At 47.2% G+C, this 27,242-nt stretch overlaps 1 long non-coding RNA gene across 1 annotated transcript in view; it reads right to left on the bottom strand.

The window, feature by feature from the left end:
- LOC143828166 (uncharacterized) overlaps positions 1 to 20,106 on the bottom strand; it is a 29,936-nt gene extending 9,830 nt beyond the window's left edge. The window contains exon 1 of the long non-coding RNA XR_013227542.1: positions 20,033 to 20,106. This is a non-coding gene — a long non-coding RNA (uncharacterized LOC143828166). The remainder of the gene's footprint in view (positions 1 to 20,032) is intronic.
- Positions 20,107 to 27,242: the final 7,136 nt, after the last annotated feature.

Genomic DNA, 27,242 nt, shown 5'->3' with positions numbered 1-27,242 from the left:
GAGGGCTAGCTGGCTGTTGGAACATAAGTGTTTGATGGGGAAAATACACCCTGGACAAAACGTTTCCTCAGAGAGATGGTTGGCCTTTTGTCAGTCACACCTCCTTATAATCCAGGCAGGAATGCAACAAGGCTCAGGAACGAAAGCACCGTCCCCAAAATGACTCTCTGGCCTGTCTGTTCTACTTAAAAAGCCCAGGTATTGTTGGCTACTAGGAAGGAGTCATTAAAAAAAAAACCCTGCCATTTAGTAGCCACCATAAGTTGTATCAGAGCCTCTTGTGGCTCAGAGTGGTAAGGCAGCAGACATGCAGTCTGAAGCTCTGCCCATGAGGCTGGGAGTTCGATCCCAGCAGCCGGCTCAAGGTTGACTCAGCCTTCCATCCTTCCGAGGTTGGTAAAATGAGTACCCAGCTTGCTGCTGGGGGGTAAACGGGAATGACTGGGGAAGGCACTGGCAAACCACCCCGTATTGAGTCTGCCATGAAAACGCTAGAGGGCGTCACCCCAAGGGTCAGACATGACCTGGTGCTTGCACAGGGGATACCTTTACCATTATAAGTTCTATTATAAATTTACTTCCCAATTTGGCTTCAGCTGTGGATCAAAAACAAACAAACAAATACAAAAAACTGCACCATGGCTCCACGTAGGTTTGGGAGAGGTATTTCTGCACTTTTGGATAATCTCCAGGTTTACAGAAGAAACTTAAAGTTTAACCAAAAAAATGGATGGATGGGTGGGAATAAACATAAAATAATTTAAGTGCTAAGAAAACAAGGCAACCTCATAAGATCTTGGCAGTCATTTTTAATTGCTTAGGTAAACTGAAATAGCTTGTAAAATCTCATGAGGTAGTCTTGCAAGATTCTGGCCGTCACTTATTTCACTACATAACAAAAAAAGTTGTCAGTGGGGAAAGAACAGGGGTGGGCAGGCAGGCTAGTTGGAAAGAGGACAAATCATGGAAGTGAGCAAAGCAGAGATAGAGTAGCAAGAATGGAGAGAAAGTTATGAAATAGGGACTGGGAGTGGGAGAGGAAAGGGAACCACAAATTCCATGGGTTAGACCAGGGGGTAGTCAACCTATGGTCCTCCAGATGTCCATGGACTGCAATTCCCATGAGCCCCTGCCAGAAAATGCTGGCCGGGGCTCATGGGAATTGTAGTCCACTAACATCTGGAGGACCACAGGTTGACTACCCCTGGGTTAGACCATATAGTAGCCATCATAGAATCAAGTTGGAAGGGGCCATACAGGCCATTCGTCCAATCCCCTGCTGAATGCAAAATCAACCTAAAGCATCTAGGGAAAGTATCTGTTCAGCTGTTGCTTGAAGATGGCCAGTGTGGGGAGCTCACCACCTCCTTACACAACCCATTCCACCGCTGAACTACTCTGACCATGAAATTTTGTCCCTGATTATCTAGCCAGTACCATTCTACACATAGTTTACAGCCATTACTGCAGGTCCTCTCCTCTGCTGCCAACAGGAACCTTTCCCTGCCCTCCTCTAAGTGACAACATTTCCAATCCTTAGAGAGCCATAATGTCCCCTCTCAACCTCCTCTTCTCCAGGCTGAACATTCCCAAGTCCCTCAGCTCTTCCTCATAGAGCCGGCTTGGTGTAGTGGTTAGGAGTGCAGACTTCTAATCTGGTGAGCTGGATTTGATACTGCACTTCTCCATATGCAACCAGCTGGGCTCACCACGGCACTGATAGAGCTGTTCTGACTGAGCAGTAATCTCAGGGCTCTCTCAGCCTCAACCACCTCACAGGGTGTCTGTTGCGGGGAGGGAAAAGGGAAGGCGACTGGAAGCTGCTTTGAGACTCCTTTGGGTAGAGAAAAGCGGCATATAAGAACCAACTCTTCTTCTTCTTCAGTAATCTCAGGGCTCTCTCAGCCTCACCTAGCCCACAGGGTGTCTGTTGTGGGGAGGAGAAAGGAAAAGCGACTGGAAGCTGCTTTGAGACTCCTTCAGGTAGAGAAAAGCATCATATAAGAACCTGCTCTTCTTCTTCTTGGTTCCATAGTGGTGCATATGGCAGGACGCTGCACTACAGACTGGCTCACTGTCTTCCACAACCAGTGGCACTCCTACAAAGCCAGACACTTAAAGTCTGCCAAGATCCTGCTGGGCAAGACTCCATCTTGACAACCCCCCGCTTTAGTCTATCCTTCGCTACAGGTTCGGAATGACAGACTCAGCTGAGCTCCTCTGTTTTCCCCCATACCCCATTGTATTGCTGATCAAATGGCTGGCAGAGCCAGGTTTGCCTACATGCTTCTAGGTAATTTCCTTTGTTTCATTCTGATGACTCACCCTAGGCCAATCTGCCAGGAGAAATCACTTTCCCCACCTCCATAGAAAGATCCATTGACATGATGGTTCCTTTTGTATAGACCCATTAACACACATCTCCAGACCTGGCTAGGCCATTTCACCAATTCTTACCCATGGAAAAGTCCATCATGCACCCATGATGCCCCTATCAAGCCCCCACAAGCTCAGCATAACCTCCTTTCTCCAAAAACCTATAACATCTCTGGCTCTGCCAAGCCAAAATGTGCTTCTGATTCAGGGCTCATTCAGAGCACTCTAAGCACTCGCTGTGTTGACTTCTCAGCTCTACAGAACTGGTAAATATACTGACTGCAATCTCTCTTCTCCCTTTGTTTTCCTATCCAATCAATTGCTTGTGTACGATCTGTTAACCAGTTACCGATCCACTTGACAGAATTAGGATCCATACCACATTTTACCAGCTTGTAAACAAGAATATCATGTGGAAACTTATCAAATGCTTTACTGAAATCCAGATAAACTATGTCTACAGCATTCCCCTGATCCAGCAAGGTAGGCAAAAAAAAAGATAAGGTTGGTCTCTTGACTTGTTCTTGCAAAACCTGTGCTGAGTCTTAGAAATCACAGCTCTCTGTTCCAGCTGCTCAAGGACCGACTGATGATTTGTTCCAAAATTATGCCAGCTACAGATGTCAAGCTGACGGGTTGATAGTTACCCGGATCCTCCTTTTTCCCTTTCTTGAAGATGGGGACAACATTTGCCCGCCTCCAATCATCTGGCCTCTCACCTGTTCTCCAAGAAGTTCTCAAAAATAATGGACAGATGTTTAGAGATTACATCTGCAGGTTCTTTCTGGCCCAGAAGACTGTGTTTCATTTAAAGGAAATAGGTGTTTATGGACTGCCCCCATAGTGACCCTGGGCCACCATTCCCATCCCTCCTGTTTTGTTACGTTTTTGCCACATTGCACACTATTTCCCTCACAAGAGAAGACTGAGGAGAAAGAGGAGTTAAGCAGTTCAGCCCTCTCTTCATCATCTGTTATAATTTCACTTTCTTGTCCTCGCAGTTATCTTATGGTGTCCCTATTCTTTTTCTTACTTGAAATATAACTAAAGACCACTTTTTTGTTATATTTAGCACTTCTTGCTAGCCTAGGCTCATATTGAGCTATAGCTGTTCTAACACTGTCCCTACAATTATTGGTTATTTGTTTATACTCATCTGGGGAATGACAAAAGGACAAAAGGCTTTGTCCCTGGGAATGAAGCCGAGGCATCAGGGGGGGAGGGGGGGAAAGGCTTTGTCCCGGGGAAAGGAGCAGGCCCGCTGCGTCGCAGATACGGCGGGCCTGCTCCTTTCCCCGGGATGAAGCCGAGGCATCAGGGGAGGGGATGGGGGAAAGGCTTTGTCCCAGGGAAAGGAGCAGGCCCGCTGCATCGGCAGGCCTGCTCCTTTCCCTGGGACGAAGCCGGGGCCTCGCGGGGAGGGTGGAAAGCTTCATCCCAGGGAAAGGAGCAGGCCCGCCGCATCCCCAACATGGCGGGCCTGCTCCTTTCCCCGGGATGAAGCCGGGGCCTCAGGGGGGAGGGGGGTGGGGGAGGAGGCACCCAGCCCAGGGGTGAGGGGGGCCGGGGGCCCTCCTGCACCCAGCCGCCTGCCCGCTAGCGTCCGCTCTATTTGGCTACAGCGGGCCTTAAATCTAGTATCTTTAACCCTCCCCCCCGCTCCGGAGGAGCGGGAGGAATAAAGGAGTAAGGGCAAGTGGGGAGGAGTTAGGGCGGGCCCTGTCCGGGATAAAAACTCGGAGGGCCCAATCAGGAGCCGCAAAGCGGCTCCTGATTGGGCCCTCCGAGTGTCACTCGAGGGCCAAGCAGCCAATGGGGAGCCGCGCAAAGCGCGGCTCCCCATTGGCTGCTTGGCCCAGCCTCGCCTGGGCCGGCCGGGGAGTTCCCGCTCAGAGGAAGAAGCCTTCCCCAGCGGTAAGTCCTCCGGCCGGCTTCCCCTCGCCCAGGGAGCCTTCTGCCGGGCCCTGGGGCAGGCTCGCCTGCCCTTGGGCCCGCCAGAAGGCCACAAAGCCCACTCCCGAAGTCTCGAGCCTTCTGCCAGGCCCTGGAGCAGCCGAGCCTGCCCCTGGGCCCGGCAGTAGGCCGCAAAGCCTCCCGCCCCCGTCCCGAGCCTTCTGCCGGGCCCTGGAGCAGCCGAGCCTGCCCCTGGGCCCGGAAGTAGGCCGCAAAGCCTGCCGCCCCCGTCCCGAGCCTTCTGCCGGGCCCTGGGGCAGCCGAGCCTGCCCCTGGGCCCGGCAGTAGGCCGCAAAGCCTGCCGCCCCCGTCCCGAGCCTTCTGCCGGACCCTGGGGCAGCCGAGCCTGCCCCTGGGCCCGGCAGTAGGCCGCAAAGCCTGCCGCCCCCGTCCCGAGCCTTCTGCCGGGCCCTGGGGCAGCCGAGCCTGCCCCTGGGCCCGGCAGTAGGCCGCAAAGCCTGCCGCCCCCGTCCCGAGCCTTCTGCCGGGCCCTGGGGCAGCCGAGCCTGCCCCTGGGCCCGGCAGTAGGCCGCAAAGCCTGCCGCCCCCGTCCCGAGCCTTCTGCCGGGCCCTGGGGCAGCCGAGCCTGCCCCTGGGCCCGGCAGTAGGCCGCAAAGCCTGCCGCCCCCGTCCCGAGCCTTCTGCCGGACCCTGGGGCAGCCGAGCCTGCCCCTGGGCCCGGAAGTAGGCCGCAAAGCCTGCCGCCCCCGTCCCGAGCCTTCTGCCGGGCCCTGGGGCAGCCGAGCCTGCCCCTGGGCCCGGCAGTAGGCCGCAAAGCCTGCCGCCCCCGTCCCGAGCCTTCTGCCGGGCCCTGGGGCAGCCGAGCCTGCCCCTGGGCCCAGCAGAAGGTCCCAAGGCCACCTACCTTACTCTGTTCCTCCCTTCCTCCCAGCATTCCCTTTCTCCTTCCCTTCCTCCCAGCATTCCTTTTGTTTTTCCCTTTCTCCCTTCTTCCCTCTCTTCCATCTGCCTCTTTCTGGCTACCTGTTTCTCTCCCTCTTCTTCTGTCTCTATCTTCCTCCCTTTCTTTCTGTCTTTCTGTCTCTCTTTCTCCTTTTCCTCCTTCCTTCACCTCATCCCTCCACCCATCCATCATCCTAGGGCCCGCTGTATTTTGCCCACAGCGGGCTTAATATCTAGTATATATATAATATTGCAAGTTCCCTGCAGCAGAGCCCTGTGCCTTGTTGCCACTAAGCAATGAGAATCCATGCTAGGAGAAGAGATGGAAATGATCTGGAAATCGCCTGTTTAGAAGTCCCCACCTGGTCTTTAGGATATATGAACAGAGAGTCTCTGAAAGGGAAATAAAAGTTCATTCTCCTTCTGGGCCAAAATTTCTCTAATCGTGCATTCCATATTTTCCTGCCTCTTCCCCCTAAAGCTGTGGCTTAAGACAGGTTAGCAGTTTTTATCTCTATTTCCCGAGTCTTACAATCATCCTGGGGAATATGGGAGTGTCTATTTATAGTCTTGTAAGATTAGGATCAGGGAGGAGAGGGGCTATGCATTGTACTTATTTATAACTTTCACTCTGGAAAGTAAAAAAAAAAATCTATTTTGCTAGTATAAGAGATATTTCATTATATCTGTTTTATATCTACTTCAGAAGATTCATAATGCTGCTCCTGTTCTTCTATTTATGGTTGAAGCATTACTGATTCTACATTAGGAAGCCAGAAAAGCTACTAGTGTATTTCATCCTAGCTTGCTGCTATCTTATTAATGTGTGTTAACATAGGAATGTTTCTACAAATGCGACCCACGATATATCCCAGGAAATGTCTGCTGGTTGCATTTTTATTTGCATTATTGGAATGGGGAAATGTGTGCACACATGATGTTTTAAATCAACAAAGTGTAAAGAAAAAAATCAAACACCATTATAGGAAAAGGTCTTTGGCTAGCCTGGGTGAGTTTTGATACTCACGTTTGCTTATTTCAGGCTTTCTCAACCAAGGTTTTGTGAAACTCTGGAGTTTCTCTGATTGGCTAGAAGTTAAATCATTTTTATTGATTCTTAATTTTTTTAATCAAAATTATCTGGTAATAAGACCATATATGGTTATGTCAACCCTCCTGGCCAATAATGGGCCTGGAGGGGTTGGAAAGGGGAGGGGCTCTGCTGACCTAACTTCCGGGGTTTCTCAAAGCCTGAGGAATGATTGACAGATTTCTCAAGGATAAAAAGGATGAGAAAGGCTGGCTTATTTATTCCTGTGGCTATTTGTACCCTGCTTTTCTCCCAAATGATGGCCCAAAGTGGCTTCCAGTACCATTCTCTCCTCCTCCATTTGATCCTCACAACAACCACCTCATCATTAATAATAATAACACAGATATGAATTAATCATTAATCATTAATAATAATAACACAGATATGAATTAATCATTAATCATTAATAATAATAATACAGATATTATCCTTTATTGGATTTCTTACCCGCTGCTCTCAGAGTTGACTCGTGGTGGGTTACAATCAAGAATAATACCCCAATACATGAAACTTTAAAAACGGAATAAAAACCCCATGAAAACCGAATTAGCTAAGCTTGGCTTGGATGACAGGACAGGCTGAACGTCACCCAGCAACCTTTCAATGAGGAATAAATATTTGAGCCTGGGTTTCTTAGATCCTAGACTGAGACAAAGTACTACACCTACCTGGCCCTGGAGCATTATGATCTATTAGAGAATGAAAAATGGTCTTGATACTGTTGCTGCTCTGGATTCTCAAGCAAAGAAGCATAACATTCAATGGGTCACCTATTGTGTTAGCCTGCATTATGATACTACCTAGCCACTGTAGCCAGGTGCATAGCCTCACTCATTCAGTGGATGTGCAGGGAAAGAGAGGGGGAGTGAGTGTTCCAGGTCTACCCCGTATGTCTGCATGATCACATGATCCTCTGCAGGGATAGTTGCAATGAGGAAATGCCTGCATGAAGTCGCAGCAATCTGCAACACTCTACAATCAGCTCACTCACGGTTGCTCTTCCTCCCACATGTTCACTGTCCACAAGAGGAGGTCAAGTGGTCTTAATATGAGAAATGGATCCCAGTGGGTGGCCCTTGCAAGGGCAGAAAGGTGGGGTACAGGTTTATCTTATACATCAAAGGCGATTAATACTTCATACTTGAAGGTTCCAAAGACTCCTATTGGTGGAATCTCCCCTCCCCCAGGGCCAATTGCTGCTCTTGCTCTGGATTCCGCACTCCCCCCCCCACACACACACACTTCCCTTCAGGCTTGCTGCGAAGGGAACCTATAAGACTCCCTGACTGAGGCGAGGGAGAGACTGCGTATCCTTTGCAGCCAACGGAAACAGCATCCTGCCCTCCTCCAAGTGACAACATTTCAAATACTTAAAGAGGGCTATCATGTCCCCTCTCAACCTCCTTTTCTCCAGGCTGAACATTCCCAAGTCCCTCAACCTATCTTCATAGGGCTTGGTCCCTTGGCCCCAGATCATCTTCGTCGCTCTCCTCTGTACCCTTTCAATTTTATCTACGTCCTTCTTGAAGTGAGGCCTCCAGAACTGCACACAGTACTCCAGGTGTGGTCTGACCAGTGCCGTATACAATGGGACTATGACATCTTGTGATTTTGATGTGATGCCCCTGTTGATACAGCCCAAAATGGCATTTGCCTTTTTTACCGCTGCATCACACTACCTGCTCGTGTTTAGTTTACAATCCACAAGTACCCCAAGGTCTCGTTCACACACAGTGTTACTTAGAAGCGTATCCCCCATCCAGTAGGCATGCTTTTCATTTTTCTGACCCAGATGCAGAACTTTACACTTATCTTTATTAAACTGCATCTTGTTCTCATTTGCCCATTTTTGCCCACCTAACTATCTGAAAATCCAAATTGCAGTCCTTCAGTTTATCCATCAGAACATCATGGGGAACCTTATCAAAAGCTTTAATAAAATCCAAGTAAACAACATCAACCGAATTTCCACGATCCAGCAAACCTGTCACTTGGTCAAAAAAGGAAACCAGGTTGGTCTGACAGGACCTATTGGACCAGGTCCGGTCAGACCAACCTGGTTTCCTTTTTTGACCAAGTAACAGGTTTGCTGGATTGTGGAAATTTGGTTGATGTCGTTTAATTTACAATAAAGCCACACGCAATCAATCACCTGGCCCTCTTCCATGGTTTTCTTCTCTGCAGCAAGACTTTCTCCTTCTGTTGTGTAGGGACAGCGGGTTATGCTACTGAATTGAACTGCCTTTTATAGCCAAGAATGCATTTAGCCTTTCCTCCCCCATCAGCTAGAAAGGCCCTAAGATTTTATATTTATAAGACCATTCCTCCCCCCTCCCCCGTTCCTGCAGTTATGCCCACTTACAGGAAGAATTGCAGGAGGAGGCAGAAGAACATTGTCTCCCTTGTTGTATAATCTCTATCTCCAGGATTGCTACGTAGGAGGAAAAGTGTTAAAATAAATACATTAAAGTTATTAATCTGCAGTCAGGGAAAAGAAAAGCAATCCCCCTTCTGTACCTTAACAGAGGGAGCCAATGGCACAGTAGTTAATTAAAACTCAAGCAAATAAGAGCTTTTTATAGCTCCCCCTTCCATAAATCACCTGCTTCCTGTTCCCTGGGAGACTGCCAGTTTCCAATCCAAGAATTTCTTGGCATCATCGAAATCAGAAAAGACATATTTTATAACTCCCCCAACTACATGAAACTTTATTGGAGAGGCCGTTTAAATTTCTGTGCCCATGCAGATGAGCAGGGTGTAGAAGAATGCCTTATTGTATGCCAAATCTGTTTCCAAACAATGCAGCAGCATGCCTCTCGGGCAGGGGTAGTCAAACTGCAGCCCACCAGATGTCCATGGACTACAATTCCCATGAGCCCCTGCCAGCAAACGCTGGCAGGGGCTCATGGGAATTGTAGTCCATGGACATCTGGAGGGCCGCAGTTTGACTACCCCTGCTCTACAGGGTCTGGCATTGTCTTGACTTCACAGGAGTGAAGCCTTTGTTTGATGTGTTGTGTTGTATAACAAAAGGACACTGTGGGTCTTAATTTGATTACCCCGAGCAACATGATAGATTATGGCATGTGCTGGATTCCCCAGGATGCGCATCCACGTTTTCCACTCCAGCACTTTTCCAAAAGGCAAAGTGGGCTAAAGTGTGATTGGAAATGCACTGCCAGTTTTCATTTCTGTGGCATGGGGCAACCCTTAATTTTATTGAATGACTAGCTTCAAAGCCTGTTCCTTGGCCCCTGGCCAGGCAGCTCAAGGTGGCTTTGGGCTGCAGATCGCAGGCAGATCAAGGGGGAAAGGCGGGGGCTGGGCAGCTCATTATCAGGGCCGGGACAGAGCTCCTTAGCAGGCAGTCAGCAGGCCGGGAGGCCCTCGTCAGCAGACCCAGCCTAGCAGGCCAAGAGGCTCCCGTTAGCAAGGCCTCCACCACGATCCTTTGCCCAGGGTCCTCTCCCCTTACCTGCTGCTGGCTTCAGGCACTGAGGCATGTCTGAGAGCAAAGTGGCTAGAGTCCAGGGACGGAGGGCGGGAGCTGCAGGGGCAGGGCCAGTCAGGGCAAAGCTGGCTGCACCCTGATTGGCCCTATTCTAACTTGGACAGCCGGACACATTGCACCTCCCAGTCTGTTTCATAAATATATAGAGGAGCAACAATAGATAAGCATGAGGTAAAGAAAGAAGAGTATCCAGTATGTGTTCATGTGTGTGAGAGAGAGAAATGGGAAAAATAAGAATATGCCTCCTGGTCCTTAATGATAGATTTTGTTTTGTTTTCCTGCCTCCAGTGCATTTATTTCTGCAGAGGACAAAACACAAGGAAATGGGGATTGGTTCCTGCCAGCTCGCTAGCAAAGCACTGAGGGTTTCCTTCCAAACTGGCTTGGCCATAGATGCCACAAACACATTTTTCCTTGTATCTCTAGTCTTGGCAACCTCTCCCTGTGGCTGCGCAAGGAGCAAATCCTTCCCTTTCTTTGGAAACACAAGTTAATCAGTGTTGCTTTTCCAAATTAAAAAGCCTGTTCCTTCTGCCCTTGTCAGCCATTCTGTGATTAGTCCCACTTCCCATGGCAGCCATGTTGTGATAATATGAACTTACACAAAAACTCCTGAGCTGACAGACTCAACAAGGGGAGGGGGTGAGGGGAGGGGGCTTGTTTTACAAAGTTTTTAGTTCAGCAGAGTTTACTCTTGCACCAGCATGCAAAGATGCTGTAGAGGGTAGCATCTTTCCAAACAAATGAGAATAGTTGGTAGGGAGGGAGAGAGGGGGCAGCATTACAGTTCTGAAAGCCAGCCATGTCTAATAGAATAACTGAGCTAGTTGGGATGGCAGAAAGAACCCAGGCACTTAGAGAAACAAATTCTGATGAGGGGAAATCAGCATGGCTTCTGCAAAGGGAAGTCCGGCTTCATTAGCCTTTTGGAGTCCTTTGAGAAAGTGAACAAGCATATAGCCAAGCGGTGACCTGATAGACATTATATACCTGAATATTCAAAGAGCCTCTTGTGGCGCAGAGTGGTAAGGCAGCCGTCTGAAAGCTTTGCCCATAAGGCTGGGAGTTCAATCCCAGCAGCCGGCTCAAGGTTGACTCAGCCTTCCATCCTTCCAAGGTCGGTAAAATGAGTACCCAGCTTGCTGGGGGGTAAACGGTAATGACTGGGGAAGGCACTGGCAAACCACCCCGTATTGAGTCTGCCATGAAAACGCTAGAGGGCGTCACCCCAAGGGTCAGATATGACTCGGTGGTTGCACAGGGGATACCTTTACCTTTACCTTACCTGAATATTCAAAAGGCTTTTTAAAAGACATCTCAGCAAAGATACCTGAATGAACACAGCAGTCATGGGACAAGAGGATGGACAAAAAACTGGATACATGACAGGGAGTAAATAGTAGAAATCAATGGACATTTCTCACAATGGAATTATGAAAGCTGTGGGGTCTCACAAGGATCAGTACTGTGACTGGTACTATTTAATTTTTTCATTAATAATATGGAACTTGGCCCCTTCACCACCAACCTTCACCCAGGGCCCTCTCCCCTGACCTGCTGCTGGCATCTTGAGAGTGAAGTGGTTAGCATTTAGGAACAGATGGCAGGAGCTGTAGGGGTAGGGCCAATCAGGGTGCAGCTGAACCCTGATTGGCCCTATTCCAACTCGGACAACCCGGACATGTTCCACCTCCCAGGCCGTTTCACAATTATTAAGAACAATGGATAAGGATTGGGTTTTCTTAGGGGTTCACCTGCCCATATGAAAGGCAAGATTTTCTATGTGTGCATGTGTGCAGGGGCTCAGTTGGATCCAGGTTCTGCCCTGTCCTCGACACTTGAAACACATCGGCAGGAGACTTTCCATGGGCATAGTAAAACCAGCAGCCCTCTTCCCCACTGTCTTTAGATGGGCTATTTATTGGTAGGGCTGCTGCCTTCAAAAGCAGCCTTTTTCTTTAGGGGAAATGATCTCCAGTGTTCAGAGATTGGTTGAATTCTGGAATAGCACCAGGTTCATCAGGAAGCTAGCAATCCTCGGCCTGGGGGAGGGGGGTGATGGGAAGGAATCACCATTGGTGGTGATACAGTGATGTCGTTTCTAGTACAGTTCAGAAGAGTCACTGCTCTAGAGGGCCGCAAGCAGGAGGACTCCTTCCAATCTGAAAACCTGGCAGCCATAGTTAAAATGCAGTTCTTTTAAGTTGAGATAGATCAGTGTTTGGTCATGGAAATGTGAGTGATCATGTGATTTAATACATATATAAATAGCACAACATGGATATTAAAAGTATAGGCTTGCACTGTGCTCTGTAAAATGGGCCTTCCTCCGGATTTCTCTATCCCTGTCATTCCAGAATGTTCCCTTCCATTTTTCCATAGTGTTCCACTCTAAGTAGCTCAACGTTTCTCTAAATAGCCTGAAAAAGCATTACAATGATATGCCCACATAAGGGACTTAGAAAAGGTTTGACCAATGTTTTTTTTCCTAGTGCTGTCAAAGCTGGTATTATTTAATGATGAAAGCCACCAAGCGCTGGAAGTTATATTCCTTTCTGAGAGGTGTACAATGATATTCCTTAATTACCCAATAGGCTGGAAATTGTTCCAAGATCTTAATGATAGCGCCTTCTTCTGATTAACAATATGGCAGCCTTTCCACTGCCTCAGCAAAATTCATTTTAGTCCTCCTTCAAAGGCACGTCATGCTCCAGAAATCATTTCCCAGAAATCATCAATCCTTTGGCAAGCATCTTTTTAAAGCTGTCTTTGAGCAGAGGTTAAAGTGGGAATGGAATTATGCTAATACGCTGGCATCAAATTTATGGTCTTGAAGGGAAAGCGATCCTGCTTTGAACTTCCTCGTTTTTTGTTGTTTTTTTTTGTTCCTCCCTTACATTTTCAGGAGCTGAGGCCTGAAATTTGAAGAAATAGCTTCCATGTGAAGGAAGCAATTAACAGCAGCCACAGACATAGCACACTAATTCTGTTCAATTGTAGAAGATGAGTGTCATAATAACTCTGTCTACAAGGCTGAGGCTGACACTGGGTTGCCAACTATGGGTTGGGAAATTCCTGGAGACTGGGGGGAGAGTGGTATTGCTTGGTTTTGTCGAAGTTGTTAGCATTCCTAATAATAAGTGGCCGGGTCGGAGATTTAGAAATATATAGAGAATATTCCTTGATGTAAACTGCTTTTCATTTCCCACTGGAGACAAAAGTGGGATAGAAATGAAGAAAGTAGCTGAATATATAAAAATTTAAATTACGAATTGAAATGGTCGACGAGCCTGCTTGGTGTATAGTGGCAGATTCTAAACTGGCAAGTGGGATTTGATTCCCTGCTCCTTCACTTGCAGCCAACTGGGTGACCTTGGGCTAGTCATAGACCTGATAGTACTGTTCTCACACAGCAGTCCTGTCAGAACTCTCTCAGACCATTTCTGTATTAGGAGTTATACATATACTAGCTTCAAAGTAGCGGTCCCCAACCTTTTTCTGGTCGGGGACCGCCTCCGGGGGTGGGGGAGAGCCAGCGGACCGGCTGCCGCAGTTGCTCATAAACGCGCATGCCCAATTGCTGCACATGTGCGTTTGGCCACCAGGTGGCGGTAACACGCATGCGCAGAGTTGCCGCGCAGGTGCGTTTTGGCCACCAGGGGGCGCAAACGCGCACGCGCGGCAGTTCCGTGCATGCGCGTTTGCGTAGCTGCCGCGCCGGCTGCCGTGCCTGCCGCACCGGGTGCCGTACCGGCTGCCGTGCCGGCCTCTTTCCCCCCCTCTCGCTGCAGGGGAGGGGGAGGCAGGCGCGGCTGCTGGCGGCCCGGTATGATGGCCTTTGCAGCCCGGTACCGGGCCGCAGACCGGGGGTTGGGGTCCCCTGCTTCAAAGGGTTCCTGGCTTATTTGTAGCAGGTGGCCATGGCTTGTGCTCAAACTTACATTTTCACTGCTTGAACCCACCTCGATTATAATCCTAGGAAACAAGCCCTGAGAGCTTTCTGTCTGTTGTAGCGGGTCTCTCCTGTTCTTTCTGTTGTCTCACGCTGGGACCCACCTGGATGATCCACATGTTGTGGTGTTTAAGGTCCCAACATGAAAGAGAGTTGTGGGATGCCAACTCCCGATCATAATACGAAAAAGGAAGAAAGGTTCAAAACATATACAGAGAAAAAAAAGAACCTTTCCAAGGCAATTGGTACAATAAATTTTATGTATCAATAATTTTTTAAGGACCAACCCAAACGGTTTCTAGATATACTCCGTTTTCACAATTTTTCTTCAGTGGTTGATTCCTAAATACAAAATGTATAAATTAATAAAATTAAATTTAAGTTTAAACAATGCAGTAAAGAATTACTCCCACATACCTCCATAACCAGTTTGTAGCATCACACCTTACCTTATACTCTTATCAAACAATTTTTATGTATATAAATAGGCCACAGGCTCTGTAAAGTATTGTGGGGAATGTCAGTCAAAAAACATTCCCAATAGTTTAGAGCTACCATCCAGGTTTAAATACAAAATCTTAACAGGCCCCACAGCAACGTTCTTAAAGGTACACTACTCTTTTACAGAAACAAAAGTACTCCAAAGTCAAAACTTACAGAAAGCAAGACATTTCTAAAGAAGTATTCAGTCCTCTAGGGCTAAGTGTATCAAGAGAGTATATAAAGAAACATTCACGTTGTCTTAAAAGTCTGTTCGTGTCTATTTTATTGTGTCCCTGATGATGGAGTTGTTCAAGTCCAAAAAAATGCAGGCTTTCTGGCGCGTGTCCCATTTCTTCAAAGTGACTCAGTAGCTCAAAAGGCAAATGGGATTTTGGGCTGTATCAAATGGAGTATTGTGCCCAGATCACAGAAGGTGATGGTACCACTTTACTCTGCTCTGGTTCGGCTTCACTTGGAGTACTGTGTTCAGTTTTGGGCACCCCAGTTGAAGAGGGATGTTGACAAACTGGATTGTGTCAAGAGGAGAGCAACAAAGAGGGGTTTGGAGACCAAGACGTATGAGGAAAGGTTGGGGGAGCTTGGTCTGTTTAGCCTGGAGAGGAGACAACTGAGAGGGGATCTGATAACCATATTCAAGTACTTAAAAGGGTGCCACGTAGAGCATGGAGCAGAGTTGTTCTTTTTTGTCACAGAGGGATGGACCAGAACAAATGGGATGAAATTAATTCAAAAGAAATTCCGTCTAAATATTAGGAAGAAGTTTCTGACAGTTAGAGCAGTTTCTCAGTGGAACAGGCTTCCTCAGGAGGTGCTGGGTTCTCCAAATTTTTAAACAGAGGCTAGATAGCCATCAGACGGAGAGGCTGATTCAGTGAAGGCTCAAGGGGGTGGCAGGTTATAGTGGATGAATGATAGGATTCTGAGTGTCCTGCATAATGCAGGGGGTTGGACTAGATTATCCAGGAGGTCACTTTCAACTCTATTATTCTATGATTCTATAATTCTTTGTATTTCTCTATTGCACATTGTATATTGGAAACTATCTCTTCTTACTGCCATCCTATTTTAAATAATCTTACTCAGTACAAATCGGGGCTTGGATCTTATGTATCATTCCACTGGTGTTTTTCTCATTGGCCAAGCAGGTTTTATTATTGGTGTCATACAACAGTAGCTTAGTGGGTTTTATGTCCTGTCGCTTTTGTCCTGTATAAGCAGGAAAGGGCATTTTCATGTAGCGCTAATGCTTGCACGAACAATAGAACTAATGCGAGTGGTTCTGCTTGTGTCATGCTAAGGGAGAAACAGCCAGGTCATTAAGTCTTGTGCTAGTGCAGCATGGGATGCAAGCCAGAGGTTGTTTCTTCCAGATATTATGGCTAGTTTCACAAAACTCAGAAAAAGACAATGACTAAGAATCTTAACATAAGGAAAATACCATTGTGAGAAGATGCTGAAACAGCCAGCATGCCTCTTTCTGTAAGGCTCCATTAACGTTAAGTTCATTTTAATACATAAGTATCCTTGTTTGGTATTTTTGTTGCTCCGTCGGCATTCAAGCCCACAATCTTTCCGATCCAATGGCAACACAACTTAAATAGGCTTATCCAGGCTGCAATCCATAGTGGAGTTACTCCCACCTAAAACCACCACATTTTATTAGATTAGATGGGCGTAGCTCTGCACAGGATCGCACTGCTAATTACTTCCTATAGTACTAACATTCTTTTTTTAGACTAATAACCACAAGAAGCTGAGATTATCACAGATGGAACTCAAGTAGCTACAGGAAATCCTTAGAATTAAAGTTTGGAGGGAACAGAAAAGGATAACTGCTGACTATATTTCAGGATATCCATTCATTTTCTTTCCAGCAGTGGAACAATCACCAATAGAATCATCAACAACCGTCTCAGTTCATTGATGTTCATGATCTTTGAAGGATGTAACTCTGATAGGATTGCACAGTAAGTGCGGTGTAGTGATTAGGAGTGGCAGCTTTTAATCTGGCGAGCCAAGTTTGATTCCCCATTCCTCCACATGCAGCCATCTGGGTGGCCCTGGCCTTGTCATAGCCCTGATAGTGCTGTTCTGACTAAGCATTTCTGTCAGAGCTCTCTCAGCATCAACTAGAAGAAAGGAAGGCAATTTTAAGCCACTGAGAGTCCTTTGGGCAGTGAAAAGCCGGTTATAAAAACCCAACTCTTCTTCTTTAACTCCTTGGCTATCTATTCAGTCATCTTTTAAATACTCTCTTTAAAAGAAATATGAACTATCTGGCTGATTAATATAGCTATTCTAAGCAAAGTTCCACCCTTCCGGACATAGGAGGGTCAATTCTGCCTAGAATGCTGCTGTAAAGCAGACAACAGATAGCTTTGTAGAAAAGTTTGGCAGTTGACCCCTCCCCCTCTTCATGCACATGAATGAAGCAGATTCCTTTCCCTTCCTTCTAATGGCTGATCATAGCTAATTCAATATGAATCATAGCTGAGCATAGCTGAACATAGCTTAGTGCTTACTTGGTTCAGGAGCTTTGGGCATAGCACCATGCATGAACACCCATCTGAACACATGAAACTACTTTACACTGAATCAAACGATCAGTCTTTCAACATTAGTCTTGTGTATTCTGACTGACAGCTCTCTGGGGAATCAAGCCAAGGTCTTTCACATCACTTATTGCTTGATATATTGGAGATGCCTGAGAACCTGGGATCTTCTGCAGGCCAAGCTGACGCTCAAGCACAAAGCCAAGTGTTGTGGAGGATGAAGCAGCAGAACACAGCATGATAGGAGGTCAGCTCAGGGATATTATCAACCTCTCCCTGGGTACTGGGGAGTTCCTTGAGCTGCTGAAGGGGGAGATGGTTTGACCTCTCCTCAAGAAACCATCGCTGTACCCGTGGGACCCGACCAGCTACTGCCTGGTTTTGCATTTGCCGTTCCTGGGTAGGTTGGTTGAAAGGGCTGGCAGTCTTCAAGCAAAGGTTGGATGCACACTTTTCTTGGATGCTTTAGGATGCTTAGGGCTGATCCTGCATAGAGCAGGGGGTTGGACTAGATGGCCTGTATGGCCCCTTCCAATTCTATGATTCTATGACCAGCTCCTGGCATTCTTGGAGGAAACTTCAGCTTTTGATCCATATCAGTCTGGCTTCTGTCCAGGCCATGAGATGGAGATGATGTTGGGTGATGGATGATCTCCGCCATCAGCTGGATTGGAGCAGGTCGGCTGTGCTTGTTCTGTTAGATCTGTTGGCTGTCTTTCATGTAGTCAACCATGAACTGCTGGCCCACCGCCTCATCAAGACAACGATACGGGCACAGGTCTTAGCTGGATATGCTCCTTTCTCCATAACTGGACCCAGAGGGTTGCTGTGGGGGAGGAGCTGTCACATACCTACCAACTCCCATGTGGGGCCCCCCAGGGCACAGTTCTCTCCCCCACATTATTCAATATCTTTATGTGTCCTCTGGCTCAGCTGGTGTGAATTTTTGGGCTGGGCTGTCACCAATATACGGATGACACCCAGTACTTTCTCCTCATGGACGGCAGCCCTGACTCCCTGCCAGAACCATTTGGCAGATGTTTGGAAGCAATGACTGAGTGGCTTGAGCAGAGTCATCTGAAACGCAACCCCTCCAAGATGGAGGTTCTGTGGCTGGGAGGTAGAGGGATAGTCCAGGAAGCGCGTTTGCCCACCCTGATGGGGATGTAACTTATGACCATCCCCCAGGCCAGGAATTTGGGTGTGACCATTGATACCTCACTAACCATGGAGGCACAGGTCAAGAAGGTAGCCAGTCAGGCATTTTTCCATCTTCGCCAGGCTTGGCTACTAGCACCCTACCTGTCCCCTGAACACTTGGCCATGGTGATCCATGCGATGATCACCTCCAGAATAGATTTCTGTAACTCGCTCTACACAAGCCTGCCCTTGTTCCTGATCTGGAGACTACAGCTGGTACAAAATGCAGCTGCTAGTGTCCTCACAGGAACACCGTGGAGGGCCCATATTCAGCCAGTGCTGAGACAGCTGCACTGGTAACCAGTTGCTGTCTGGATCCAGTTCAAGATTTTGGTGTTAACCTTTAAGGCCCTTTGCTGTCTGGGACCCACATACCTGAGCGACTGCCTACCACTCTATGCCACCTGCAGGGCCTTACACTCTATGGGTGACAAATTACTGGTTGTTCCCAGCCCCAGGGAATCATGCCTGGCTTCAACCAGGACTAGGGCCTTTTCGATCCTGGCCCCGACCTGGTGGAATGAGCTCCTGGCTAAGCTGCAGGCCCTGCGGGAGCTTTCAATGTTCCGCAGGGCTTGTAAAACAGAGCTCTATAGTTGAGGCCAGGATAGTGAGGAAAATTGTGTCCCCACCCTGGTGTTAGGCAGCAGTTAGTCTGTTTAATTTTGACCCCTCTTTCCATCCCTCCAGGGGTAGGAAAGGGGGGTTGCAGAGTTTGGAGTTATTACTGCCATGCTGTTCTGTTTTCATTGTGATTTTGTTGTCTGTTTTAATGGGGTTTTATTTGGGGTTTTAAGAGCCTCTTGTGGCGCAGAATGGTAAGGCAGCAGAAATGCAGTCTGAAAACTCTGCCCATGAGGCTGGGAGTTCAATCCCAGCAGCCGGCTCAAGGTTGACTCAGCCTTTCCATCCTTCCGAGGTCGGTAAAATGAGTACCCAGCCTCCTGGGGGGTAAACGGTAATGACTGGGGAAGGCACTGGCAAACCACACCGTATTGAGTCTGCCATGAAAACGCTAGAGGGCGTCACCCCAAGGGTCAGACATGACTCGGTGCTTGCACAGGGGATACCTTTACCTTTTTATTGGGTTTTTAATGGACATCTAATGAGCCTCTTGTGGCGCAGAATGGTAAGGCAGCAGAAATGCAGTCTGAAAACTCTGCCCATGAGGCTGGGAGTTCAATCCCAGCAGCCGGCTCAAGGTTGACTCAGCCTTTCCATCCTTCCGAGGCCGGTAAAATGAGTACACAGCTTGCTGGGGGGTAAATAGTAATGACTGGGGAAGGCACTGGCAAACCACCCCGTATTGAGTCTGCCATGAAAATGCTGGAGGGCGTCACCCCAAGGGTCAGACATGACTCAGTGCTTGCACAGGGGATACCTTTACCTTTTTATTGGGGTTTTTAATGGACATCTAATGAGCCTCTTGTGGCGCAGAGTGGTAAGGCAGCAGAAATGCAGTCTGAAAACTCTGCCCATGAGGTTGGGAGTTCAATCCCAGCAGCCGGCTCAAGGTTGACTCAGCCTTCCATCCTTCTGAGGTCGGTAAAATGAGGACCCAGCCTGCTCGGGGGTAAACAGTAATGACTGGTGAAGGGACTGGCAAACTAGCCCGTATGCCATGAAAACCCTAGAGGGTGTCACCCCAAGGGTCAGACATGACTCGGTGCTTGCACAGGGGATACCTTTACCTTTAATGGACATCTATAACCTGCCACAAGTCGGTCTCGGGAGTAGTAGGAAATAAAATGAATGAATGAACGAACGAACAAACCAATGAATCAGTGGTATTGTTTCTTGCAAGGGAGAAGTGAATCAAACATGGGAGTAGTACTGAATGGGTGAGCATGGGAAATTCAGTCTCATTGCTAATCTCACATGGGAAAAGTAACGGCCATTTGTAATAATGAGCCAGACGTTTGCTTCTTTCTCACCCTCTATTTTTTTTACCTGAACGAAAATGTGGTGACATTCGTTTTAAGACTTACCACATCCAGCCATAACAATCCACACTTGCCTTTTCATGCTGCCTCCCACATCACAGTTTGTTCGTCTGCAAAAGGTTGCACTGAAGAAAATAAATAAAGGCTGCTAAAAATGTGTACGTGTCGCCTTGCACAGAGCCAAATATACTATGATCTGCCATCACTTTGAAAACATGGGGAAGCAAATCTGTTTGTACAGCTGAGTCAACAAAACAGTTTTTGTTTTTTTTAATGACCAACTTTTCACAACAACAACGCTGGGGTTCTAATTAAAGTCCCCTGTGTGTATTTCTGTGCACATTGCCCTAAAAAATGGAGAGAAAGAAATAGTTGTGGACAAATTAAGCCCAGCAACCAATAGAGGTGTGAATTAGAAAGAGGAACACAGAAAATATGCTGTGAAGTATTAAACATAATGGAATCATGTGACTGGAAAGGGGCAAAAATAGTATTAAAGTGGTTCTTCCCCCACACTTAACTCTGTCCTAGTCAAATGCAAATAGTATTCATCAAATCCTTCATTATATGGGATGCATCTGAAAGACCGTTTGGTCCTATTGTTACCTAAGGTAGACTTATCTCCTAAATATATGATGGGCGAATAGCTTTTCTAGGAGACTCGTGGAGCAAGAGGGGTAACCAGTGAGATTCTTCCACCCATTTAGGAGGGTCCTAATAGCAAATCCCAGGCAGAGGCAAATTTAGAAATGAACCAAACCAACTTGGTCTATGCAGGCATTCCCTTGTCCTTGATCCAAAAATTGCAGCTGCTGCAGAATGCAGCTGCCAGGGTCCTCACAGGAACACTTTGGAGGACCCACATCCAGCCAGTGCTGTTGCCAGTTGTGGTCCAGATCCAGTTCAAGGTTTTGGTGTTAAACTTTAAGGCTGTTTGTGGCCTAGGGCAGAGTCTACATTTCCTTTGTTTGTTCCATTGTCAATCCTGTTGAATTCAAATCGCTTTGAACTCGGGTCTTCCTCTTTCCGCTCCCTCCCCATTGAAACAGGAAAGTGTTCTGTACGTGGTTAGGGTAGTTCAGAAGGAGGGGGGGGGGGGAGCTAAGCTTCTTTCTTTCTGTTCTTGAACGGGGGGAGGAGTCAAGTAGGGAGCTTCTTTCTTTTCTTGGGGGAGGGGAGAGGATCGAAGAAGGCCGAGGAGGGAAAAGAAATACAAGACTAACAGAAGTTGAGAGAAATTAGGGGCTTCTCCTTTAAGGCAAGCTTTGGCCAATCAAGGGTTCTCTACCACGCAGCAAAGCCCAGATTCAAAACAGCCTGGCTTTCTCTACTCCAAATCTTAAAATATTAAAAGCACTCTAAGATATCGCACAATAAAGGTAGGGTCACTCCAGATCAATCCTTCTTGCTGCAGAAGGAAAATTTAAATTGCCCCAAATCAAAACGGAAATCGCATTCTGTGTAGACAGGAGGGACTGAATCGATCTGGGATTCTAATAAAAGCTCCGTGCAGTTTACACCCAGGACCCACAGATCTGAGGCACTGCCTATCGCATTATGCTCCCCGCAGGGCTTTGTACTCCATGGGTATTAATTTGTTGGTAGTTCCTGGCCTATCTTTGACGAGGGTCAGGGCCTTTTTGGTGGCCCTAGTGGATTGAATTCATCAATTTCTTATTTCTTCTTTTTATCTTTTGGCTGGTAATTGGGTGAGCAGGTTGTCCTCTCAGCCAAAACACTGCTGTAGGTGCCTTGTTTATAATATGTTTCCACCCTTGGTGATTGGTAGCAGTAGTTCTGGCCATGTGGATAGGCAATCTCTGGTTTCTAAGGTCTTATTCAATCTGTTTAAGCCATATTTTCTGCGGTGCCAGTTGTTGGATCTTCCAATGAGCTCATGGAATTGCTGAGGGCTCTGTAGGTATGTTCACAGTTCTGCAGGGTCTGTAAGACAGAGCTCTTCTGAAGGTCTTTGGCTGAGGCCGGGGCACAGAAGATCAAGGGGCCCCTTCGCATTTAAGAACTTTTAAGAACATACACCAGAAAAACTGGCACCCCAAGAGTCTACCCCCCTGAGGTGCTGGAAGGGAGAGGGAGGAAGCTGAATTTCTTCTGTTTATTTTCTTGCCACGGAAGTATGTTGGAGTTTTTAATGTTCTAATCCATGGGGGTCTTTATCTTTTATGTTGTCATTCTCTGTGAGACAATCTTTTGATAGCGGCAGCTAATAAATCCAGATATATAAAAACAAACAAACAAATATAAAAAGGATTTTATTGGGGGGAAAGTCCCCAGCACACTTTCGTGTTATTTATTCTAAAAAACGAAGAAAGAAGAAAGAAAAGAATTGAGACAGTAAAAAAGAGCACCGATATTTCGGATCAGGAAAGATCATGATCTAGCTTCCCATCTGCGGATGGCTGTGAAGAAAGAATCAGCCAGATGAACTAGTACGTGGAGCTTGGTATGTGTGCTGGATCCAGGAACAGCACACACAAGACTGGATCCAGCATGTCATTTCAATACACAAAAATATATCCTAAGGCCAGGTTTGGGCAGTTAGCCTCTAAAACAATTTGTTACCGGAGTGAAATAAAAATTGGAAACCTACTAATGGCTTTAGCAAGTCTGTGGGGGAAAAAAAAACTTGACTGAGTTAAAGGGAAACCTCAGTGGAGTGAGATCATTCAAAAAGGGGTCTCCCACACTGGATTCATATCTAAATAGGTGTTTTTTGTCATGGAACCACTATGATAAACTGGCTTTGATGACTTGGCACACATTTCATCATCATCATCATCATCATATTTATAAACCACCTCTCCCAAATGAGTTCAGGAGAATGGATGGGTTGATAACCAGGGAAGAAATGAGGAACATAACGGTTCCTGGAGCTGAGATAGTGCTGACAGCTATCTGAGAGACTTAGCAAACTGCCCCTGGTCAAGGATTCCTTTGTTGGAGGCATCCCTGGATGAGAGAAAGTTTGCTGACCGGGCCCCCTGTACAATGAATAAAGCTACTCTGTGATAAATTGAAAGAAATGGCCTCTCATTAGAATAAACGTGTCCTGTTTCTTGCATGCAAACATGACTGTGCAAGCTCCCTGGCCCTCGTAAAGTTGTACCAGAAATATTATTATGAAAGGAGGTATGTAAACAAATCCCCCTTTTTGCACAGGGAGGAGTCCAGGGGTCCTAACATTATATCGGAAAGGCTGTGGTTTCAACCCTGTGTAGTGTGAGAGGAGCTGCACGGCCTAAATGGCAATTTCCCCAGTTCCCCTTTCCCCTTGCTTCAAAAATTATTCCCCCACTATGGGTCAATGGACCTCCTCCCACCCCTCCCCACAAGTAGAAGTTACTATTGTGAGAAGACAGACAGTTGAAGATCTAAGTCCATCTCTCCTGATAAGGAGATATATACCAGCTTCATTCTTCCCTCTACTCCTTGCTTAGAATCATATATTTATACAGTTGGAGGGGATTATATGGGCCATCTTGTCCAACCCCCTGATCAATGCAGGATCATCCTAAGGTATCCATGAGAAGTATCTGTCCAGCCACTGTTTAAAGACTGCCAATGAGGGGGAGCTCACGACCTCCTTAGGCTGCCGATTCTATTGTTGAACTAGCCTGTGTGTGTTTTTTTCTCCTATTTTGCCTATTATCTATTATCTAGCCAGTACCATTACGGTGGGTTCTATCCTCTCTTGCCAACAGGGACCACTTCTTGCCCTCCACTAAAGTGACGACTTTTCAATCATGTCTCCTCTCAACCTCTTCTCCAGACTTAATATTCCCAAGTGGGCTAAACTGTATGAAATGAAATTCAATAGAGATAAATGTAAAGTTCTGCATTCAGGTAGGAAAAACCATCTACAACTATATAGGATGGGGGAGACTTGTCTTGGCAGTAGCATGTGCAAAAAGGATCAAGGAGTCTGAATAGACCATACATTGAACACCACCTCCGCTGCCTGGAGTTCTGCATCTAGGTAGGAAGAACCAAATACACCAGTATAGGATGGGGGAGACTTGTCTTGGCAGTAGCATGTGCGAAAAGGATCTAGGAGTGTTAGTAGACCATACATTGAACATCAGTCAACAGTGTGACTCGGTGGCTAAGAAGGCAAATGGGATTTTGGGCTGTATCAAACGGAGTATCGTGTCCAGATCACGGGAGGTGATGGTACCGCTTTACTCTGCTCTGGTTCGGCCTCACTTGGAGTACTGTGTTCATTTTTGGGCACCCCAGTTGAAGAGGGATGTAGACAAATTGGAGCATGTCCAGAGGAGGGCAACAAAGATGGTGAGGGGTTTGGACATATGAAGAAAGGATGGGGGAGCTTGGTCTGTTTAGCCTGGAGAGGAGACGACTAAGAGGGGGATCAGATAACCATCTTCAAGTACTTAAAAGGTTGCCGTGTAGAGGGTGGAGAAGAGTTGTTCTCTCTTGCCCTAGAGGGACAGACCAGAACCAATGGGATTAAATTAATTCAAAAGAAATTCTGTCTAAACATCCAGAAGAAGTTCTTGATAGAGCAGTTTCTCAATGGAACAGGCTTCCTTGGTAGGTGGTGGGTTCTCCATCTTTGGAAATTTTAAACAGAGGCTGGATAGCCATCTGACGGAGAGGCTGATTCTGTGAAGGTTCAAGGGTGTGGCAGGTTACAATGGATAAGCAATAGGATTGTGAGTGTCTTGCATAGTTCAGCTATATTATTCTATGATTCTATGATTCTAAGTCCCTTAGCCTTTTCTTATAGGGTTGGGTTCCCAGGCCTCATCCTCATCATTCTCTTCTGCATCCTCTCAGTTTTGTCTACATCCATCTGAAGTGAGGCCTCCAGAACTGTGCACAATTCTCCAGGTGCATTCTGACCAATATGGTAGACAGAAGGATACAGCTTACTGCGAGTGCATTGATTTTTGGCCAGTTATCTCAGTGTAGCTCCAGTGTTTTGGAATAGTTTAATGGAGAAGGTAAGGAGAGCGCTTCATACTGAATATATACCTGAGACCAAAAAGTTTAAGGGTACAAGTTTGCATGTTCCAAACCCACAGGTGCTTTTCCCTTGGCATATAAAATGTTGATCACACCTATTGTGATGATTGCATGATCATCATGGGCATGTGATATCTGAGCACCAGAAATTATAAGCTAACTCTCCGGTGTGCCTTCTCATCCTTTGCCTTCTATGCTTGACCCTCTGTTTTCTCATTCCTCAGAACCTGCTTTAATACTGACTGAACTTTCATTGGGTCTCAAAGATATGATCTACAGGAAAATAAGGCTATTAGGCTTGACAGCTCAGCTGCTGCAGTTCCAGGAATTGCTCCCCAAGTCCTGCTTGCTGCATTGCGCTGAACTCTATGCTCCACTTGAGTCAGCACTGCCTGTCAGTCAGCAAGAGGAAGTGCTCCATGTGGCAGAGGGCCAGGGCCACACAGCAATCTCACCCGAAAACTGACATCAGCAGGAGCGGCTGTGTGAGGAATAGTCTTTTCTGCGTTTCAGCCAGCTCCATGCAGGAATTGGGGGTGGAGGAGGTTCTCCGTGGGTGCAGAATCAGTGATGCCAGATTATACGATAGGCAGGATTTTGCTACTGATGAAAAGAATGGGACTGGAGCAGAGATCCCCTATGTTCTTACTCAGAACTAATTCTGTCTGTGGCACTTGGACATACCACCTCTCCAATGGAGCAGCTTTCCTATGTTCCAGTGAAATCAGTTACTGCTACCTTGAAATGCTGCAGGGACTGGAGGTAGAATTGCTGGATTCTCCATGGTCACTGGCAGGGGACAGGAGGGTGTATGTTTGCTAGGTTGGGAAACTCCTGGGGATTTGGGAATGGAGTCTGGGGAGACAACCGACCTTGCTGGGGTACAATGTCATAGAGTCCACCTTCCAAACCTCTCTTTTCTCCAGGAGAATTGATCTCTGTAGCTTAGGGAAGAGCTGTAATTCCAGGGGATTCTCTGGTACCACCTGGAGGCTGATCTCTGGACTGATCTTGGACAATAACAATCAGTTGCCCTTGAGAAACCGGTTGCTTTGGAAGATGGACTCTGAGGAGCCAGTGTGGTGTGGTGGTTAGGAGTGGTGGATTTTGATCTGGAGACCAGGAAATGACGAAGCTTTTTTAAAATTAAGACATCGTATTCAGGCAGCATAGCAAAACAACATGCAATTGTTCATCAACCAGTTGCTTTAAAAAGAAGGTCCCTTGGAGTTCTTGCTCAAAGATTGGAACTGTGGCCTTTCAGTGGTAAGTCTACAGTTCCTCCAATGCCAAAAGTAGAAGGCTGGGCAAAAGGGTCTCACAGGCTGATTCCACGTGGGTGGAAAAGGCCGGGAGAGTGCTCATACGGAAGCCAGGCTAATCCCCACTTCCACATGATGTTGTGGCTGGGCTGGCCCCTCTGGGCCACTGTTGCCCCGCTTTGAGCATTCTGGGGGCCATTGGGGCCTAGCCTAGTAAAGACCCATGTGAGGGGGCAAAAAATGCCCCACTTGAGGGGGCAAAAAATGCGCTTCACAGTGCCACAGGGCTGAATGGAGCTTTTCTTTTCAGGAAGATGGGATTGCCAAAAAAAGAGAGAAAAGAACAATATCCACCACACCGCTGTACAGAAGAACCTTTCCACCACGGCTGTGTCCCCCATGGGGACACTGAAAGTGGTGGACCAGCTCCGCCACCAAAACGTGTCCCCATTGGGACACAAGATGTGACAGAGCATGCTACTCCATTGCAATGCACCAGTGATGCCCTGGAGTGACGCTGCTAGTGTGGAATCACCCTCCGGATGGTCTGAAATGAGTTGTGTGTTGCTTGAAGAAATAAGACGGATGAACCTGAAGGTTGCAAGAAAAGCGTAGGACAATTCTACCCTCTTCAAAGATGGATGACTACTGATATGCATGGTGATGTTGCCTGAGACCCTGAGGAAAGTGAGACAAATTTTACACGGTGTTGCTCTGAGCGGAAGAAATGAAGTTCTTTGTCAGAGCTAGGATGTTGCAAGACCTCATTGGCCAGGTCATGATGCCTGCAGAGAGGGGTTTGAAACTCTGGATTATGGGAAATATTTCAGCATTAGGGACTCTAATGCTGAAATTAGAGCCAGTTTGGTGTAGTGGTTAGAAGTGCGGACTTCTAATCTGGTGAGCTGGGTTTGATTCCCCGCTCCCCCACATGCAGCCAGCTGGGTGACTTTGGGCTCGCCACGGCACTGATAAGGCTATTCTGA

Source organism: Paroedura picta, unplaced genomic scaffold (assembly GCF_049243985.1).
Source record: "Paroedura picta isolate Pp20150507F unplaced genomic scaffold, Ppicta_v3.0 Ppicta_v3_sca19, whole genome shotgun sequence".
Taxonomy (NCBI): Eukaryota; Metazoa; Chordata; class Lepidosauria; order Squamata; family Gekkonidae; genus Paroedura; species Paroedura picta.
The sequence above is the reverse complement of the archived record's forward strand: the minus strand, read 5'-3'. Positions and strand labels throughout refer to the sequence as shown.